A 14957-nucleotide genomic window follows, 5' to 3' on the forward strand; every position below is an offset into this window, starting at 1 on the left:
ATACTCCAATGAAAATCTACTGTAGTCGGCTTAATTCAATATTGATCCGGTCGAAGTTGCCCGTATACACATTCGTTCGCGGAAAGCTATTGCGATTGAATGAAACGTTGATCTAATCAAAAACGAAACATTAGAGTGGTATAAACTTTGTACTGAAAACCTCTCTTTGATTTCGGTCAATGTAAGCTCCTAAAAAGTTTTCCACGGCTCAACACCCCCGCGAAGCTCACCCACGCAAAAGTCAATCCAAACGAAATCCTCGCACGAAAATAAAAAGCAATCTCACGCATGCCATACACGCACCGTAACGAACGACGTAACAACGAGCAACAGCAGCAGCAACACAAACGCCCCCGTATAATTGATCGTTCGAATGCGCGCACGTGTAACGAAGTACTTTCGGTCGCGGCAGTAGCTCATGCGCACACAGTCGAGGGATAGATCGTTATACGGAGTTCTCTCCCGTTCACTCGTTTATACCAAGGTAGTCAGCTCCCTCTGAGCCGAGCTTCTTTCTTTAACCCCTTATTCGTGCTATGCATATGTATGCGCTTCGAAAATTAATGATCAAAGACTCGGTTAACGCAGCTGCTGCGCAGAGCCACATTCGAAAAGTGATTTTTATTTCAAAGGGTCAAGTCGCGGAGGCGAGACTGATGAGAGGTTTAGGGAGTTTTGGGAAATATTTGCAATTTTTAATGGGCTTTAAGGAGAGGCTGTGGGATGTGTAAGCTCGTTGCTAAGGTACCCTTTATATTGATTTAGGAGGATGTAAAGAGGGAGCGCGGGGGAATTCAGAGAAAATGTTTTATTCTTCGGCCTGCAATCATAGAAAACAATTTTTCCTGCGCTATTGAGTTCGAATCGGTTGCGTCGGACGCGCTGCGAATGAAGTTTCACTTCTGAGAATCGCGCGAACGAGAAAAGTAATCACATTGATTTTCTCCTGGAAAAATAATATTTTATCTTCGCTCAACTCGCCGATTGCGACATCGTGATCCTCTTGCAATCATCAGTTGTAATCATAGAATTTCAATACCTGATGCTATCGCTGCGCGAGCAAACTTCACTTTCCTCACGCTCAAATTTAAAAAAATAGGAATTTGTCTCTCATAGGTAGATGCTTTGATGCATCGGCGAAGGTATGTTGGTAGTCGAGCTCTTTCAGCTTTGAGTTTTTGTTCATATAGCTCTAGTTGAAAGCATACAGCGGCTTACATGTCGTAGTTCAGGCTTTGCGTGCGATGGTTTCTACGTATGGGATTGAGGAAAAAGGGTTAGAAAAAATGAGGGGTTTATAATGAGGTACCTATAGTCGTTTCTGAATGAAAATGACATATTTTTGTTGATGTTCCTATAATGCTTTATTACTTTGTTTAGTGCAGACACGGCTGTTTTAAATAATTAATTCAACTCATTCAAGGAGTTCAGGTGCCTTTCTTCCCTTTTTCATGCAATATATCATATAATTTAAATGAATTTGGTTAAAATATAATTAATTTATGAGAAATAGCAACGGATAATCTTTGTTGCATTCGTGTATAGCAAATTGATTGTAGTGTTTTTAGCTATTAAAAATATACTCGACTATTTTTTTCGTGGAAATGTGAAAACAAAAATCATTTCTACCATTTTCAACTTTTTCTCTTGTCTGCTTTTTATACTTCTATGGCTTTGGCAATTCCCACAGGCTTTGGTGTGACGATATTCTTTTTTTCCACGACTGCTACATACACACTCTACGACGATTGAACCCTCATACCACTGTAGGAGTTGGAGATTATTTCTTCTCTTTTTTGCTGGCGTTTTTATTACTGATACTGGATAGTCTGAGAAACAAAATCCCTTTTGCATCGATTTAAGTCAATGTCTATTCGTACAAAGATTTAAATGCAAAAAACAAATTTAATATGAAATGTCTATTGTGGTCAAGTCGAAAATTTAAATTATACCATATTCTATGCGTACTTAAAGACAAAACCATCAACAATTCCAGAGTGACTAATGAAATTTTAACGCGGCGTGAATGTTCGCGTTACAATCATGCCGGAAGGGGAGTTTGATCTTTATCTCTGCTCGGCGCAATTATGCTATCAATGATCTGACACCCTTAAAATTCTTTACCCCCCACGCGGGCATTAGCATATTCATTCGCTCAGCCACTGAATTAAGGCTTACTACCGCACTTGAGACGTCTCAATTGACTTTTATCGTTCTCGACTGCTTGCTACATGCATTTTTATAACCATTCAAAAATTTACGGACCACTATAACAATAAACTTGGTGTTAAGCTTATGTTTAAATGGAAAACTCGTGGTAGTTTCCAGCGGAGAGCACTTAATAATTTCATTTACAATTATTAATTGCAGTGTCTGTATAAGTGAATCTAAAATCACTTAAACGTTAAAGAATCGCAAAAAAAATCAATAACAACGCTCCGAATTACATGTTCGCGAAAACATCAAGAAAGCTCGATGGAACATCCAACTAGAAAGCTCAGTTTCGGCACATACCCGCTCACAATATACCATACCTGCTGAGCGCGCATTACAGCGACTTTAAAGCTGCAGCGTCCGCGCATCGACTCTGTAATACAGTGAAATGGGTTAAACGAGGAGTTTTTTAAGGGCATCGCACAAAGTGCAATCGCCCGAGTATACCCGAGTGAGAAAAAGAAAACGAGCAGACGACGTGTCGAGTGAGCGTCGCGACCGCGTGCTTCGATCGTCAGACTATACTCGTCACGCGCTAAACATCACGTTGCGCGACAAGCAGAGGACAAAAACTCCAGACGTGCTAGGAGGAGAGGGAAAATTCAGAGAAATAAAAAGCGACACAAGCGGGAACGAGCGACAATTGCAAAGAGTGGATAGCGAAAAGAAGGACAGCGAGAGAATTGATGTAGAAAGATGAGATTGCGGTCGAGAGACGAATCCACCTCTCGCATTATATCGCGAGGCGGATGTAATGCGATGAGGGAGAAGTAATATTCGTGGTGTCGCGAACCGCGAGGAGAGATGAGTTTTAAATTTCACTCAGTAACGAGAAACACTGATTTTGTTTTAATGCTGCGGATAAATATGATTTGAAATTGAACGAGAATACATGGTAAATTCACATTGCATTATGAAATTTCGAACGTTACTGGTAAAGATTTTTATGTATATATCTAGGCTTTAGCTCTTTTTAATTTAAGAATCAACGTATAGTTTTCTATTACCACAACATGGATTTATTTAAAGCGTGAAAAAAAATCCGCAACCGGTCATTAAATTACAGCATTGCGCGCGACCGCGGGAGGAAAGCAGCTTTCCTCGCTTCAGCATATCGATTACCGAGCAAACAAGACGCGAATTGATTCTCGCCGTAGAATAATACCCGAGCCGCGTATAATACTGACTAACTCCGAAATCCAGCCAAGCCAACTGGCATCGCCGAGGAGGGAAAAAGAAGAACAGCTTCGAAAGAGTGAATTACAATCCGCAATAAATCCCTCTACCGCCCACGCGGCTACTTACAGTCGACGGCCGCAATTCGGAGGCCAGAGGGCAGAGCCGCAGCCCAGTTATATATTTGACTAGCGATTTGACGCAATGCGTGTCGAGAGCGGAGGATTTATTGCCTTCACGACCGCAAATACTTGGTCGTTGGCTACCGCAAATCCGGAAGAAGCATAGAAAATTCCGAGGTGTAAGTAGTGTGTTGTAGAGGCCGATTGAATCGGTAATAAAGGAGGAAAAAGTTCTACAGGAGGTGTGATTCGCTGGAGCGAGCAGGGAAAGCACAAGGAATTCAGATATGCTTGACGACGATAATGGCTTGTTGATTCAATAACCAGCGCGTTGACGTAGCCCGCTGAAATATGCAGCAGACGCTCTGCATTATTAAGGACGAAATTCATAATCGATATTCATCGCTGGCTGGCTGCTCTTAAACGGCGGATTTAATGAGGAGCTTTCGTTAAGCCCTTCGGTGCAGCGCTACATCACCGCAGCGGACAAACTTGTTGTTTTCTCTGACAGCGCAGAGAATCCAACGCTTTTTGGTATTCATGGATTCCCGGCAAATCAGCGAGAGCGCTGTGTTGAGCCGACTAATCGAGCGCACTAGTCGAATAACACACTTCATTATGCACGATATAGCAAGATGCCTAATAGTCCCCCCTCCATCGAGATGTCAATATTATCGAACCGAGCCGTTAACCCCAGCGCCGTGTGGCGTCGCACTCAGGACACGGCAGCTGTGTGCGGATTTAATCACAGCCGAACCAGTTGCGCTGAAAAACCTCCACGGGAGGCACCCGAGCTTTAAAGCTCTCTCTCTCTCTCTCTCTCTCTCTCTCTCACTCTCTTCCAGGCCAAGGGCCATTTCGGCGGCATCGCCTCGTCGGGAGAAGCATGGGAGCGCGAGCTCACGCGAGAATAAAGTCGTCGGATCGCAGTCTCTCTCTCTCTCTCTCTCTCTCTCTCTCTCGAGCGCGCGCGCGCACGTAAATGGCCGCAAGCTCTAGAGCGGAGCGCGCGCGCGCGCGTGCGCGTCCCTCTCTCTCTCTTTCTCTTCTCTCTGGCGATGGTCGTGTCTGCGGCTCGCTCTCGCGCGCGGCCCTGTTCAGTGAACCGGTGTACAAGCGCCGCGACGAGAGCTGCCGCTCTCTCTGTGCCGCTCAGCCGCGCATTTCCCTCTCTCTCACTTGCCCCCTCGTTGTGCGCGTATACGTGTGCTCCACAGCTGTATATACGCGTCTGACTCTCTCTCTCTCTCTCTCTCGTACGCCTGGAACAGCGAGAGCTGGCAGCGACGACGACGTGTTGCTCGCGACAGCTGCAAGACTCGCTTATTTACGCCGTCCGCGTGCCTCTCTCTCTGTCTGCAGTATACGCGCGCGTGCAAGCTCCGTGTGTCCGTGCGGCGTATGTAGTGCAGCGCGCGCGCGAGTGGCCCAGCAGCGAGAGAGAGAGGAGCGTCAGCTGGCCCGATACTACGCCGACGTCGCACCCACGTATGTATGTATAACGCTATGCATGTATGCCCGTCTGTCCGCGTCCGCGTATACACCTCTGGATACATGCATGTGTACACAGAGCCTGGGACACGGCATCGGGCGTGAGCTTTGCTCTGCGTTCGATGGGGAGAGTCTACTCTATACGGGCCGAGCTCCTCGCGCACCATGTACAGCCCGGTTGAGTCTAAATCTCGGCGCCGTCCTCGCTCCGACCTTCCGCCGATGGGGTGAGCGCGCTCTCGAGTGCAGCAATTATTCACGAGGCTGCTGTGCTCTCGAGAAAGAGGGAGATTCGAAATGAAAAAATAACGCTCCCACACCCCGATTCGCCCCGGATCTCCCAGGCGTGTGCATCCACCCCCGTGTTATACCGCGCGAAAGCGTCGCAAGCTCGCGACACACCTCCGAGAGAAAGAAAGCCCGAGTGTGTGTACGTATCCGGAAAAACCCGGTCGTAAAGCTCGTCGAAAGCACCGAGTCATCTCGCTCGCCGCCCTTTGATTCATTCACCCAGAGCGAGAGAGTCAGCTGCCGTCGTTTGAGCAGACGCTCGTGGGGCTAGAGTAGGGGGGGGGGGGTACGCGGAGAGATGTATTTACGCGGCGGCGGCGGCGGCGCCGGCATCGATCGCGAAGCTCCGATATATGCTGCAGGACGGCGCGCAGGCACAGTTGAGGTTAGAGGAGAGAAGAGCGCGCGCAAGTAGATACGGCTCGGCGATGGTCAGACGGCGCGCTGGGGATGAGACCTGCCGTGGAGCTACTGCTATATAGTTCGAGGACGAAGACGCTTGTCTTTCTTTCCCTCTCTCTCACTCTCTCTCTCTCTCTCTCTCTCTCTCTCTCTCTCTCTCTCTCTCTCTCTCTCTCGCGAGGCAGGTGAGTGTTGCAATTCATTCACGATTTCCGAAGAGTTGAAGAGTTGTTAGCTATGTACAATCTATGCACGTATGCGGATAATGACGTTCTATAACCCGCCGCGTTATTCTTTCATGCGAGGCTTATTTTTAGAACACAATGTGCGCTGCTCGCGAGTCCACGCTCTATAGCCGCACTCGACGAAGCGCATACGTATATAGACGCGCGCATGAATAGCACAGTTGAGATGCTTCGTTGCGTATGCATAGCTGTCTATCTTAATTCGCGATGAAAAATTGACGAGATTCAAGCCAGTCGTAATTACGTCGAATCGCGCAATGAGCAGTGCGCGTTGAGTCTCGTTCTGCGCGTTGAAGCTATAGCTACAGTCGCGTGCGAGTGCAAACGGACGTTACGAGCGCGATTTGGTGGATGTCGCGAGGGGCTTTGGCGCGTATGTTTATGGGAATCGCGATTGCGAAATATCGCCATTACCGGATGCGACCTAACCTCACCCGTGCAGGCGCGCAATCCCTTCGCAATCCCTTTACTCGGCCTCTCGCGATTCTGCGCACACACACCCCATGCAAGAGAGAGAGAGAGAGAGAGAGAGAGAGAGAGAGAGAGAGAGAGAGAGAGGAGCATTAACTTATGATATTCTTCCTTGAGCCGCCGCGTTGTTTTTCTTGTGTTCGCGTTTCGATTGCACCCCATTGCCGCGTAATATTTACGATGCGAACGAATTATGAATTTTAATCGCAGAAATTGGAAAAGATGGGTACAGTCGATATTAATCACCCGCGCCCATCTCGAGCATTATCCTCCGCGCAAACAGGGGGCGACGTTTAATTCGCGGGAAAATCGATGAGCCCAGTGACGACCTTCTGTCATAGTCGGCGATGGTTAAACACACCTCCGGCGCGCGAAAACTCAACCGAAGAAAAAACCGAGGGAATCACCTATCCTCTCCCTCTCTTACCAGTATAACTGAATCCGTCGCGTCAGCAGAAAAGGCGAGAAAAGCTCCTTGGGGGCGATAGAGCCGGAAATTCCCTTCGGAAGCACTATATAATACACTGGCCGATCGCGGCGCGTTACGTCCGATCGGCTTCGCGCGCGAAAACAATTTCCCCGCGTGCGCGCGCGATAAGGAAAGGGAGAGAAAAAAATCTTAAGGTGCGCCGTTGACATATATGTATAAAAGAGCGAGTGGCGGCTTTTGACCGATAGGAATCCCCCTCGCCGCAGCCGGAAAATTGCCGAGGAAGTTGATCGCCCGGCGATAGGGAGGAGGTGTATATATAAGAAAAAGAAGGAGGAACCCGGCGGTATGTGTGTATACGGCTTGATGGGCTGATTGCGATCGAGAGCCTTGTATTCCCCGTTTTGATACGCTCAGGCTATCGCTGCGCCTCGGATACGACATAGAGCTTTCGTTATTATTTTTATCTCTTATTGTACACGTGTGAGCTTCTTTTTTTCTCGTTCTTCGGTGCTTCGGTGATGAAAATTGATGCTTTTTCATCGCGCCGTGGCTCGAGCTGCGCTGATGCTGCATAAACATGCAAAGGCGCTGGAAAAGCTGACGCGTAAACTTGACCTAAAAATACGCTAGTCGCGGAGTGGGTTTTTGCATTAAAACTTTAAACAAGGGAGAGACTACGCGCTGCAGGAAGTTCGCTATGGTTTTAAGACCGGCCGCAAAGTTTGCGGAAACTATAGTAATCATCCGACACGCTCTATATGTGTGTATGCGTGAACTTCGTAATGGTTAGTACCGTACAGTCTATATAGGGGTACAGCGTTACACAATAGCCGCGAGACGTGCAAACGAGGGCGCGCAGATTTCTCGGCAAAGGTGCAGTGATAACCGACCTCTTCCGGAATTATATCGATCCCATTATTGCTTCTCGGAATTCTTCTCCGGATGATTTTCACGCTAGATGGCGCAGCATCGCGAAAGTAGTGGTAAAACGCGCGTATCCTCTATAATTTTCCGTAACCCCCGCGGCAAGCGAGCCCAGCTCCTCCTCCCCGTGACCCCGTTCTTATCAAGCCGTCAGTCATGACGACCGGCAGGTTCTCCCGTCCCTCTTTTATTTTTCCCCAGCGGCAAACTCGGTGCCGCGAAAGAAAAACGACGAGGAGAGGAGGAAAAATCAAAGTCGTCATCCGTCTCTCTTTATATATATATATATATATATATATGTATATATATATATATATATATATATATATATATATATATATATATATATATATATATATTGTCTGTCCTCTGTGTAGGTGAAAGTACGCCGGGGGGAGACAAAGTTACATGCGGGAAAAGCGTATCCGGGGATTGATGCATCCAGCCGCTCGCAAAATCGCTTGCTCTCGACCTCGTGTCGCGCTAGAGCTCAGTCGCTCCGTGGAATTCATCGCTGCTGCTGCTAGAGGAGAAGCTGTATAATCGCGTGGAATCGCCGATGCGCCGCTGATGCTGCTGCTGCTCCACTCATGGCGACGCTGCTACTGTAATCAAGGCGGTGATATCAGCTCGTCGAGCCTCATTTCCTGCGGAAGGATCGACTAATAGGTGAGTGCTTTGTTCGAGATTGTTAATTTTAAAACACGAAAATTTTTGCTGACGCCTGCTGCTGACTGCTGTGCAGCTCGCGCGCGCCTCGTGTTTTTCCACATATTTGAACTCGCGCGCGAATAGCTTCGCCGAAGGCCTTCGTAAATACATGCGCGCGCTATATGTATACCGGCGCCACGAGGTTTCGAGAGAGCGACGTCTGCTGTGCATTGTGTTTGTGAAAATTTTCGCTATGCGGGATGGAGGAAAATTGAGCATTTCCGTGCGTATCTAGCCCGACCGCGAAAATGAAGTTAGTGTAAGTGAAGTGAAGTATTGTTGTCCGTTTTAAAATACTAGCAAACTGAAGTGCGATTTTAGGCTTCGAAATAAGGCGACCGATCATCAATTAAACACTTTGCAACAAAGCTCGTCGCTTTTTTAGCAGAGAAGAACAGCAAAAAATTGATCACACTCAACGAGAAACAGGTCGTTCCGGAGAAAGCCGCAACAATTTCTCGCTAATTAGGCGCTTCTCGAAAGACGATCCGTATATATATACAATCACGATCTGTTCTCGCTCTCGGCCACCGCGAAACAATGAAATAATTAGCTCGCGGCGAAGTAATTCATCATAAAAGATGAATCTCCCGCTGGCGCGTTGTATTCAGACCGTGTACATATAGCGCGGCCGTGGCGTTGTTGCATGCGGACAGCGGGAGCCGCGCGCGTATTGCACTGACAGCGTTATATCTTCATCTGGGGATCTCGGCCTCGTCGTCCGGCGCACATGGCGTGCAGCGCCGACGATGACGCTCGTCCGTCATTCCGAAAATTATTTTTCATTCGTCAATGCGCCGTTACGTCTCTCTCGGCTATACCGCTGTTCCTCGCTGATCTATTGTCCTGGACTGCGTTCTTCCTTTCTGCAAATTTTATCGAGAGAATCTCGATCTCGTAGTCGCTTCTATTTCCATATGCCTTGATGCGGACGAGGCGTAAAAATAGCTAATCCGATTTCGAAATTCCGCGCGATCTTAACCTTAATTCTTCAAAGTTTGCTTTCATTAATTTGTTTCTTATTCGCTCGCGACTCTCTCCGAAAAGCAAAATCTTCCCAACGCGAGAACTCGTTGTACCGACGGTATAAGCGCAATATATTCGTCAAACTGCGCCGTAAAAATAAACTCGGCCGTCTCGCGCTCCCGAAAATAAACCGCTTAACCCTGACCTTCCCAAGAAGCGCGCAGCCGCGCCGAAGGCGAAATATAAGAATCGAAAACGAAAACAACAGACTCATCCGCTCGTCAAGAGCAGCCGTATCGCATCGGCTATCCCGACCGAGAAGCCTCCCAAATGCCGAACCGCCCGATATCCGCAGTGTATACCTGTGCATTGGAGAAGCTTGTGTTCAGAGAGTGAGAGGAGGGATAGTCAGGCCAAAGACTCCGTGCGCGTCGACTGAGTCATAAATACGAGAGTGTCGAGTGTCTACTGTCGCACTCTCTCTCTCTCTCTCTCTCTCTCTCTCTCTCTCTCTCTCACTCTCTCTCCGAGAGGCGGGGGCGGCGACGCGAGGTAAATGTCTCTGCCGCTGACAGGTGCAGAAGCTTACTCGGTGTATGTATATAAGTATGGCTGGCTTATGCTGTGTACACCGCGAGGCGAGAGACGTTTCCTATGCGTCCGCATTTATACCAGCCAGGCCGACGCTGAGACTTTCTAGCGCGGCTGCTTTCTGACGGTACATACATTATTGCGGTGAAATCCGCGAATCTCCATTACCGCAAATCGCGCAAAAGTACACCCAGTTATCAGCGTTGGTATAACACACACACACACACACACACACACACGCGCGCAGAGGAGGCCGCGAACGTGCTCCCGCTTGCGCGCGATCCCGGAGCAAACTTCAATATTTATAGGCCCAGACGCGGGACTCTTAAAATAGCTGATTTTTCGATTACGCGTCGCGTGCATAATACAATGGAGAGGCTTTCGCCGAGAGCGAACTGATGGCTGTTATTGCAGTCTGTATGCGCGTTTTTCGCGCGCGGGCTTTGGAGTCGTGTTTTGCGAGATTTATCGCGGGTGATTTTTCACGCCACAGCGGATATCATAACGCAAACATTTCGTAACGAATTACGCAAAGTTACGCCGATGCACCTTGTATTTCGAGTGGATGTAAAAAAAGAACGTCCCATACGAGTTTCACAACGTCGCCGTGAATTTATACTGAAAAATAACTCGAAAAAAGCTCGAGATGCAATCACGACAAATCCCAATAACTCAGCTTCGAAAAATTTTCTCTCTCCCCCCTCTTCAATACGAGAGACCTGCGCGTCCTCCCCCGCGCCCCACATCGAATTGATTGGAGGAATTACAGGTGTCCTTTCTAGCTCCTATAAATACAGCCGCACCGGTATAAGAGACGCTGAAAGAGAGGGGGAGAACCGGAAGCCATTGTGCGTTCGAATGGCTAAGGGTAATGAGGCGCTCGATTTCGCCGCGCGACCGTGATATTTATTGATAACGGCCGGCCGCGGCGGCGGCGGCGGCAGCTGCGTGCTGTATTGGAAACCGAGGACTGTTGCTCTTTGACTCCCTCTGGGTGCGAGATACAAAGGAACAATGGGGCTTGCATTTCTTTTCCGGTCGGGTGAAAGCGAGCTTTTTCTGCCGGACCTGATGTATACTTGTACCGCTGCGAGCTTTCATAAGCCATTATTTTAGCGGTGTTTTTTGCAAACGAACCGTATTTGACAGTTCTTAAGTAATCGAGAAGGCTCGCGGAGAGAAGAAGAACAGTTGTTTAATGGAAACTTTTCCATTCACGTTCCATCGTTACGCAACACGCAATATAACTCCTTGGAAAAAGAAGACCACTTGGCACACGATCGCCGGGTAATCAAGTATGCGCGGGAGCGCACCGAAAACGCCTCGGGCGAAAAATAAAGCATCGCAATCGCGCGAACGGGACAAATTTAGTACTCACCTTCGAATAAGCATCTTTTATCACCGACACGGCGCCTCGTCGCTATAAAATACGCGAGCGATCGCCGCGATCGAGGAGGAAATAATTTCTGCAGACGATATAACGACGCGAGCGTATAGGTATGGAATGAGACGCGGGAAACGCAATAACGCGAACGTTATTTTTTAATGGCCAATGAGAATAATGGGGCGAGCCCGTATATGTGCTACGCGCTCGATATCCGGTTGTGAGACTGTATATGCGCGAGAGATAGACGGAGAAATCGAGAATATAATGTACTTGGAAAAGAAAAACAGACGGGAGCGTAATTGCTCGGCGCGTCAGCTGCGAGTTCCTATCTTCCAACGAGGATCTAATGGCTTTTAAATGGTGTGTATGGCGAAACCAATTTCATTTCTTCATTATTCTTCTCAGTTACGTTCTGTATCGATTCTTTGTGGTATATAAAATTGAATCTCATCTTGTTCGAATAATATAGAAGTGAAGTCGCGGGGTATATTAGAGTAAATATGTAACGACTAAAACAGCAAAAATAGATTCGCACGTACAGCCAGACGAAATAACGAGTGACACGTCGAGAGACGGGGATAAAATGGACGTGGTTTTGCCTTTGTTTGTTCGCCTCAAACGAGCGTCGGGCTGTCTGAAGATAAAGAGAGAAAAAACTCGATTTATTTATAGCTATACGTTACCCGATGCTCGTGGCCGGCGATACGAGTAGAACCGATTAGACCGGAGACGTCTGACTAATCAAATCTAATGTGAAATCGTACGAGGAGAAGTGGATACGAATTACCGTGGAATATCGAAATTGAAAAAGCCTCCGCGCGTATTAAAACTGAAGGGGTAATTTACTCTTTCTACACTACTACATTTTCCTCACGTTCGTTGATTTTAATTCGAATCAAACTAACTCGAAGAATAAAACAACCACAGCCCTCGGGAATTCGCTCTCGAAACCCGTTCCGTCACCTTTGCCATGCATACCAGACCTATCATCATACACCCCTTTTCATTTCACGCAAGAACTGCAGCTCTGTCGAAACTCTCTCTCTCTCTCTCTCTCTCTCCCTTCATCCGAAAAAGCGCACCTCATTGTCCGCAAATAGCCTCCCTCGCTCCTGTAGACTCGAAACTTTAAAGGAATCTAAAAGAAAGAGAGTGTCTTCAATCTTCTCGCGAAACGTAGCCGGCATATCGATACTCGGTAAAAAATTCCGCACTACACTCCTTTCATCTCTTCCGGCTCCTTATGCGCCTATGCGACGAGCACGTAAAAGTGTCCTTTGACGCGCGGCAAAGGGAATACCCGTCGATGCGCGCGCACGAGCATAGGCCTTCATGAATTATTATGCAAGAAGCCGAGAGAGGCGGAATTTCTCGCGCGTGTGTGCTGCACCCTATATGTACTTTGCGAGTCTCGCGCCTCCTTATTTATTTATCCGAGAGCAGCTGCGGATTTGACGCCCCGCGAAGCGCGAAATGAACGTTATATACTTGCTCGGATAGACGAACCGATTGAATTAAAAGTTATGGCCGTGCATAGTATCCGGTGCGCCGATGATGATGCGCGAACGCGCTTGGCTCTGGCTGATAGGTACGGCGCTTACGGGTTTTAGAGGATTACGGGCGCGCGCGTGGTGCGTTAAACGCGGGAATTCGTTCGGCGTTCGGTGATAAGCTCGGTGTAATATTGCCAGGTTTGATTTACGACTATAGTAGAGACACTGGCTGTCCCAGGGGTTGGAAAAATATCGATTTTTCGATGTTAACACCTTACAATATGATGCGTCCTTAAGCTCCAATAAATTGAGAGTTCGCGCAACAAGCGCAGTTGCACGAGCAGTATTGATCGATGCTTTCTAATATAGCGAATAATGCAACTACTTGCAATTAACGATCCGAGCAAAATGTTTTCGGCGCTGGCATGTAACAGGCGAAGAAAGCCATCTGTATAGCATACCAAAGCGCGCAATGCAACGTTACTACTGCACTTCGCGCACTTGAAAAACGATCCCTCTCCAAAGCTCGCTCTCTCGATCCGTTCCACTCTATATTCAGCCGCAATGGGCCGCAGTCTTGCTAATATCCACACATTACAATAAGGCCGCTTGAAACTCATTAAAACCGCGTTAATTAAGCAAATCCGCGGCCCCAGCGTACAATTTTCCTACAGAACAATGAGCGCCGATTACAACTAGACATAGATGGCTAAGAGTCTACAGGCGGTAAATTGAATCGCTAATTCTCTCGAGTTAATTAACGGCGCGAGAAGAGGGCGAAATAAAAGGGTCTTGTTGTTAGCCGCCCGTCAAAGAGCCCACTACGTCTCGACAACCTCCCCCGAAAACAAACACCTCCGCTGCACGCAATAACGCCGTAATTGCCGCCGCGACAGAGACCAGTTAGTATTTCGAAGAACGCATAAAGCAAACGGCAAGGTGTGATCCGGTGCAGTATGTGCGTACCCATGTGTAACCGGTCGCACTTCAAAGGTGAGAAGTCGGGGAACGCACGAGCGGAAAGCGTCCGCGAATATTGCATTCCGTGCGCGCGATACGCTCCGGCTGCTCAACCAGCCGTGACAAGCGAACGAGAGAGAGAGAGAGAGAGAGAGAGAGAGAGAGAGAGGGTCTGGGTCTCGAGAGTCAGCAGCTTCCCTCGGAAAGAAGCCTTACATGTCAACTGAAGATACATGTGTACACTGCATATATAGTGTATGGGAGGGAGCTCGGGCGCGCGAAGCTATAACTTGACACGCTGCGAGAAGCAGAGAGCCGTGTGACACTTGGCAGGGACAGCTATATATGCGAACTATTGACGTGAGACTCCCTGAGCTAGGCTGGGGATTTTCGATCCGAAGGGGAGGTGTTGATTAAAGATGGTATACATCTGCTTGTACTTGGTTAAATAGTGTGCACGACGTTTATTGTATTTATTGTGCAAACAATCGAAAGGAATATATACCTCTCCTGCACGCGAGCAGCGATCGGAGCTTCGAGCGAAAATTGGCTTGTCGCTGCAAGCGCTCATATTGGATTACTTGAAACGCGAACTTGAATAAAAGCGCGAAAGCTCACGCTTTTATAATGGAACCGTGGAAGCCCCGCAGAAAACGAAGTAGCACTTTCAGCCGTGCGAACCGGTGGCTGCGCCGTTTTTCAAACTCGATAATGCTTCTTTCCTTCCGATCAAAGCCATACAAAACGGGCCATCGACCCAAACTATAGACACCCTTTCAGTGCGGAAACAAAGCTTTCGGAAAAAGCTAGCCATATATACTTAAAGAATCTTCACGAAACTCTATAGCGACGTGTTTCTATCGAACGACCTTCGTTCCGTGAAAATAATTTCCCAGCAAAATGGCTATGAATCGCGAAAAAAAAGGTTTAATAAAAGAAGCCCCGAGCGAGCGAGCTAATTTTCGCGAGTGATCAGTATGCGCCAGCGCGTCGGCCGACATTTACGCGTCGAGACTGCGGCGGTCCAGCAGCGATCGAATCGCATTAACGCGCCGGCCGGCCTTTTTCATTCGGATGATT

General features: G+C 48.0%; 1 protein-coding gene across 7 annotated transcripts in view; it reads left to right on the forward strand.

Moving 5' to 3' along the window:
- LOC100679558 (beta-4C adrenergic receptor) overlaps nucleotides 1-14957 on the forward strand; it is an 87556-nt gene that overhangs the window by 4904 nt on the left and 67695 nt on the right. For 5 of the 7 annotated variants that reach the window (XM_031926067.1, XM_031926071.1, XM_031926072.2 and 2 more), the window contains one exon: nucleotides 8147-8438. The gene's annotated coding sequence lies outside the window, so the exon portion shown is untranslated. Of the gene's footprint in view, nucleotides 1-4609; nucleotides 5005-8146; nucleotides 8439-14957 lie in introns of those variants that run through there. The other 2 variants (XM_031926073.1, XM_008217477.3) reach the window with 2 other exon arrangements.

This window comes from Nasonia vitripennis, chromosome 1, assembly GCF_009193385.2.
Source record: "Nasonia vitripennis strain AsymCx chromosome 1, Nvit_psr_1.1, whole genome shotgun sequence".
NCBI lineage: Eukaryota > Metazoa > Arthropoda > Insecta > Hymenoptera > Pteromalidae > Nasonia > Nasonia vitripennis.